Here is a 6647-nt window from a genome sequence, read left to right as displayed (position 1 = left end):
AGCATCCAGACCTCTTCTTGCTCATTGTAGTTACCCAGAGTCCATCACACCCCCTTCCCTGAAACTAGTAGCTCTAGACAGCCAATCATACAAATTAATGCAAAAAAATCTAGTTCATAGTTATGACTAAGATATTGTATGGTAAGGTTTTCTCTGCACTAGGAGAGAAAGGAGCATCAAACTTTTACCAAAAAATGGAACAATAAAACTTAATTCATGATAGATTATGGTATAGATAATATAGAGGAATTTACATTGTTATTGTTTCATTTCTTGTCTTTGGTGTTTTTATTAGGTGGATCTTAGAGTGACAATATGACAGAAATTTAGCTCAAATCAACTGGAACACCTGTGGTTGACACTGAGTTATGTTAAATTTCTATAAGTACATCTAAGTCTAAAGCCATTTCACTACTTCCTGTTTCACTGGCAGATAAATATGAGAAAAGGCAAGTTTATTTTGTAGCAAGTTTCATAAATAATGGCAAATGAAAGTGATTTACACAGACACGGTAAAATAACATCTTGTCAGGCACCATACACCCACACACCAATCACAGCTCCCTTCCAAAACCCACACACCAATCACAGCTCCCTTCCAAAACCCACACACCAATCCCAGCTCCCTTCCACTGCCCACACACCAATCCCAGCTCGTTCCACTGCCTCACTCACAATCACCCATGTATTGATCATTGCACAAATCTTTTGTCTATTCCCCTTAATCTATTTAATCACCAATCTGAGGTTGGTGCTTGGCATTTGTGGGGTCTGATGCACAAAGCCTTAGAGAATTTTTTTCATGTTTGTTAAATGTTTTTGTTTTCTCACTCATGAATATCTGGATAAAGTTTGGCCAGATGTAACACAGGAGCTTGTCTATAAGTACTAGGGAACAAATGTTTTACCTAGTTATAAAAATCTCTGTTTTTGCCACATCTAAGTTCAGTTGGGCCCTGGTTCCAGTTATGTGCAGCATAAAAGTGAAATGCTGCATCATTATGTTGGGTTTGAGTTCTGGGTGCTAGACGCTGGCCTGTGTCCATGGATCTAAGAGCCCCACTGGGTTTAAACTCTTCGAGCAGACCTGAGTATTCTGGGCCTGATCCGTTCAGTGACTTGTAGATGTATAGTAGTGCTTTAACGTCAACACTGGCAGCCAGTGTGGAGATCTTGGCACTGGAGTAATGTTCTCTGTTCTTTGTCCTGGTTAAAACTCTCAGCAGCGTTCTGAATGCGCTGTAGCTGTTGAATGGTCTTTGGGGGAGTCCAGTTAGGAGACCATTACAGTTACCAACTCCAAAGGAGCTAAAAGCACTCAAAGTTCTCACTGGGGCATTAGGCCTTTGATTCCAGTCATATTCTTATCATGATTTAAAATTAAATTGGGATGAGTGCACAGGGAGGCAGTCATGGGCATTTCACTCTAGTGAAATGACTCGGGAGAGAAAAGAAACTGTCTGTAATGCTCTTGGTCTGTGTGTGTGTGTGTATAAAACTTCCATTGCCACGGGTGTATAAAACCAAGCACCTACGCATGCAGACTGCTTCTACAAACGTTTGTGAAAGAATGGGGAGCTCAGTGAAATCCAGCGTGGTACTGTGATAAGATTCTACCTGTGCAACAAGTCCAGTCGTGAAATTTCCTCGCTACTAAATATTCCACAGTCAACTGTTAGTGGTATTATAACAAAGTGGAAGCGATTGGTAACGACAGCAACTCCGCTGCAAAGAGGCAGGCCACGTAAACTGACACTGGGAGATCAGTGGATGCTGAGGCACATAGTGCGCAGGGGTCGCCATTTTTCTGCAGACTTCCAAACTTCATGTGGCCTTCAGATTAGCTCAAGAACAGTGTGTAGAGAGCTTCATGGAACGGGTTTCCATGGCCGAGCAGCTGCATCCAAGCCTTACATCAACAAGCACAATGAAAAGATGCAGTGTCGGATGCAATGGTGTAAAGCACCCCGCCACTGGACTCTAGAGCAGACTCTAGAGTCTGGGTTTGGCGGTTGCCAGGAGAACAGTACTTGTCTGACTGTACTGTGCCAAGCGTAAAGTTTGGTGGAGGGGGGATTATGGTGTGGGGTTGTTTTTAAGAAGTTGGGCTTGGCTCCTTAGTTCCAGTGACAGGAACTATTAATGCTTCAGCATACCAAAAGATTATGGACAATTTCATGCTCCCAACTTTGTGGGAACAGTTTGGGGATGGCCCCTTCCTGTTCCAACATGACTGCGCACCAGTGCACAAAGCAAGGTCCATAAAGACATGGATGACAGTTTGGTGTTGAAGAACTGAACTGATTTGCACTGAGTCCTGACCTCAACTTGATATAACACCTGAATTAGAGCAGAGACTGAGAGCCAGGCCTTCTCGTCCAAAATCAGTGTCTGACCTCACAAATGCGCTTCTGGAGGAATGGTCAAAAGAATGGTTCCCCAGAAACGCACTCCTAAACCTTGTGGAAAGCCTTCCCGGAAGAGTTGAAACTGCAAAGGGTGGACTGACATCATATTAAACCCTATGGATTAAGATTGGGATGTCACTCAAGTTCATATGCGTGTGAAGACAGACGAATACTTTCGGCAATATATAGAATATAAAATTCATATATTCTGTGTCTGTAAAACTCTAGATGTGTGTGTGTGTGTCTGTCTGTCTGTCTATCTATCTATCTATCTATCTGTCTGTCTGTCTATCTATCTATCTATCTATCTATCTATCTATCTATCTATCTATCTATCTATCTATCTATCTATAATATACATATAATTTCCTATTTTCCGTGTGTGTACAGCTCTAGACGTGTATTATTCACAGAGTGCAGCAGAGACTCCAACAGTACCAGTTTTAAGAGCTTAGCTAAATGGGGAGAGCCAGAAGGTAGCACAGGCATGAGGGCTCCCTGAGACACCAGCGCCCCTCTGTTCCACCATCAACAACCCCGAGTGAACACGTTGGAGAGCGGCAGGATGACGGTACCACGGCTCTGTGTCCATGCACCACAGTACCTGCACCGTTTATCTAAACGGGAGGACTCATTTCCAAAGGTTTGACTAAAATGTGGTTTCAACCTAAACTTAAAAATCGTACACTGAGTCCTGAACACTGACTGGAAGGTTATTCCAAAAAGTGTGGTGTGATTATGTGAAAATTCTCCTACCCCTGCAGGGGCTTGCTGAGTTGTAGGCACTAATACCTGCGCTTTGTGATCAATGTGGGTGTAATGGTTCATAATAGGAAATACGTTCACTTAGACAAAACCATGTTGAGCTTTACAAATCAGCAAGAAAATTTTGTAATCAACATGGAATTTCACAAGCAGCTAATGTTATGATGTCAATGTCAGACTGACGTATTGTCAAGCTTTGTTTTTTTAAGCACACTACCTACAGATATTTTAAGCTATTTTAAACTTATCATCTAGAACATCAAATTAGTATGTCTTTACAAAAGTCCAACTTTGAGGTAATAAAAGTGAACTATTTTCATGCAGATTAAGGTTACACACACACACACACACAAAGTGAGAGACAGGTAAGGAGGCTCTGTAACCAGGAGTGTTACCACAGTCACTGATGGAGAAGGACTGTATGTTGTACTCAGAATTCAGCAAAATGGTCTTGGTTTACCATCCGTCAATTTAGATTTGTTGCTTCATTGGCTGATTTCAATCCTCGGAAAATTCATGCTTAGAAAATTCATGCTCTAATGTCCATAGCTGTAATTGAGTTCAAAATTGTATGTTGAAAAGATGAGTAAACAGAGACTAGTAAAAACTAGAATGCCAAACAGCAGCATTCACACCAAGTAATTATGAAAACAGAAACCGCTAATGAATCAGAACAAAATGAATAAAGTTTGAACTTTATAAATGGGACTTTTATCATTTATAGATTGAACTTTATAAAATGGGTAACAGCTATTATAAAAAACACCTTAATGAAAATACTTTGTTTCAAACATAGAGGACTAAAAGCTCCTATAATGAGATGGGCGGCTTAAAGAGTCAAAATGAAGGACCTGGTTGGAGAACTGCAGGAGCTGGGAGGGTTTGGAGAATGCCGAGGTGGGTTTGGAGAATGCCGAGGTGGGTTTGGAGAACACTGAGCTGGGTTTGGAGAATGCCGAGGAGGGTTTGGAGAATGCCGAGGTGGGTTTGGAGAACACTGAGCTGGGTTTGGAGAATGCCAAGGTGGGTTTGGAGAACACCGAGGTGGGTTTGGTGAACACCGAGGTGGGTTTGGAGAACACTCGGTTGTAGGATGTGCAGAAAACAATCTGGTATGAAGTATGGGAATCTTGCTAGGACACGTGGCACCACAGAAGGATGTTTTAGATCCAAAATCTCTCTGCCCTTGTCAGAAGGATAAAAACAAGAATGTCCCAGCATGTCAATGATCCAGAGAATAAAGCTTTTATAGTGGCCCAGTCACCTGGGCTAAACCCCCATGAACTCCTGTAGCTCTTACTGCAGAGCAGAATACACAAAGTAGACATAGGAAGATCTGGAGAGACTGTATATAGAAGGACTGAACTTGGACGTCTTTGCATTTCATCCCGTACCATTTACCTTTTAATTTTTATTTCAATCATTTGACCTCACTGAATAGATTGATACATTTTCTTTACAAGATGAAGCTTTTAACCAACAGAGACATTTTCTTCACTGACTGTGCCAATAACTGCAAAGGCCAGTGCAGAGTAATGTTCCAAGCAAACAGGTGTTCAGGTCAGCATGTCTCCTGCATTACTGCCATACTAGCAGACTCACCCAGCATTCTGTCACACTCAGCCACCATGAGCGGGTACGATTATTTACTACGTACACACACGGATGTGAATATCTATAAATGAGCTAATGAACAAGCCCTTGTACTATATATCATCCCTTCTGAGGAATATGCATGAATGTGTGTGAATATATGTGTACACAAAGCTAACAGACTCCTCATACCAGTACGATTTGTTGCCTTATTTCAGTACAGATGAAGAATTTCATGTCTTGTTGCTAAGTGTGAGTATAGCTACTGCTGTCTCAGAAATGCTATAAATGTTATGTGAAGTAAAGTTCTAGTTTGGAATTGCACAGCTCAGAGAGACTGAGGTGAGGCACAGTAATGTTAGGCACAGTAATATTAGGCACAGTAATGTTAGGTACAGTAATGTTAGGCACAGTAATGTTAGGGGCCTTTACCTGGCTTCCTATATCATGTCTGAATTAGTGGGGTGGTAGCAGGAGTTTACTTTACTGAGCCTTCATTTGTTGTTAAAATTAAAAATCATAAAACCTCAAAAAGCAATTATAATTCTGCTTACTGGTAAATAAATAAGAATGATCACTAAATTCACTTTGGGTACAAAATGAAAAGCAGGATGATCTCAGACTCTTTATGTCAATACAATTTTTATATAAAAAAACATAAAACATAAATTCAATAAAAATGTTTTCCAAGGACATACGGTTCAATATACATTTGCTCTCTCACACAACAAGCAAACAGATCAATACACAGAGAATGATGAGGGCATCTCAGGAAAACAATGCAAGGCTGAAACAGAAATTCATCTTTATGGTTCTTCTGCTGAAAGCAATAAAAGAGCTGAGTAGACGAGTAGAGAAATGTAGAATAGTAGAATATAGAATATATAGTAGAATATATGGCCTTACTGGACCAGCGCATTTGAGTGTGGCTGCCACTGCACTCCCAGGTAGTGAGAACCCTGCGAAGCAGTGTAGCTTTGCATGCAAACAGGTATAGAAACACAGTCTAGTCTTTTATAGTATTACCACAACATGTACTGCTTTCGGGTAGATTTTTTCACTAAAAGACAACTGCACCTTTTGTCAGGATGTTGTTTTAACAGAGTTTGACACTCAGTAAATGACCTTGTTGGAGTTGGATCTCGGTCTTGTTCCACCACACAGAATGTCTGGCAGGATTCTCGCCAGGTGCCATGAACTGTTGTGCTGTTTCCGATATCCCACCGGCAGCTTCTGCCTTCTGTGCTTGTAGCTGCATTGCTATGGACAGCGATGGTCCTGGTGCCGTATATTTTGGACACAGGTATAAGTAGGTTACTCTGTCCATCATTCAGTGTGGTGGACATTAACAAATACAGTGCTTGTTTAGTTGAGAGACACAGCAGAGGAAGATACCAAAAATCCCACAGAACAGGACACACAGGAATGAATCCTGCAAATAATGTGGCAGGTACCACAACTCAGACTGCTCCCACTAGTCTTCATTCTATGTTTATCACAGTTTGATAAAGAATAACCTTTTACCTTTTAGCCAACAGTAAAACATCAGCTGAATGAAAGTGGCTGCTAGAGTGATAAAAATTCAGCATTATTTTACTGTTCTCTGTTTTGACCTTAAATGGGTTCACAGCAACAGTGCAGATACTTAGGCTTTTAAATCAAATTTCTGTATATCAATTTCTAAAAATAGTTTATATTTGGAGTGTTTATAGTAAAATATTTATTAATTTTCAATTATTGAAAAATATTTTTTTTTGTACTTGATCATAAATGGATCATTTCTCTCTGCTCCCAACATAAAAGACACTGATGCCCATGTGCCTCTCAGGACATCAAGATCTGAGTCCACAAGTACACGCCGTTCCTGCTACACACGTGTTC

The sequence above is a fragment of the Electrophorus electricus genome, chromosome 20 (assembly GCF_013358815.1).
Source record: "Electrophorus electricus isolate fEleEle1 chromosome 20, fEleEle1.pri, whole genome shotgun sequence".
Lineage (NCBI taxonomy): Eukaryota > Metazoa > Chordata > Actinopteri > Gymnotiformes > Gymnotidae > Electrophorus > Electrophorus electricus.
Note: the sequence above shows the minus strand (reverse complement) of the source record.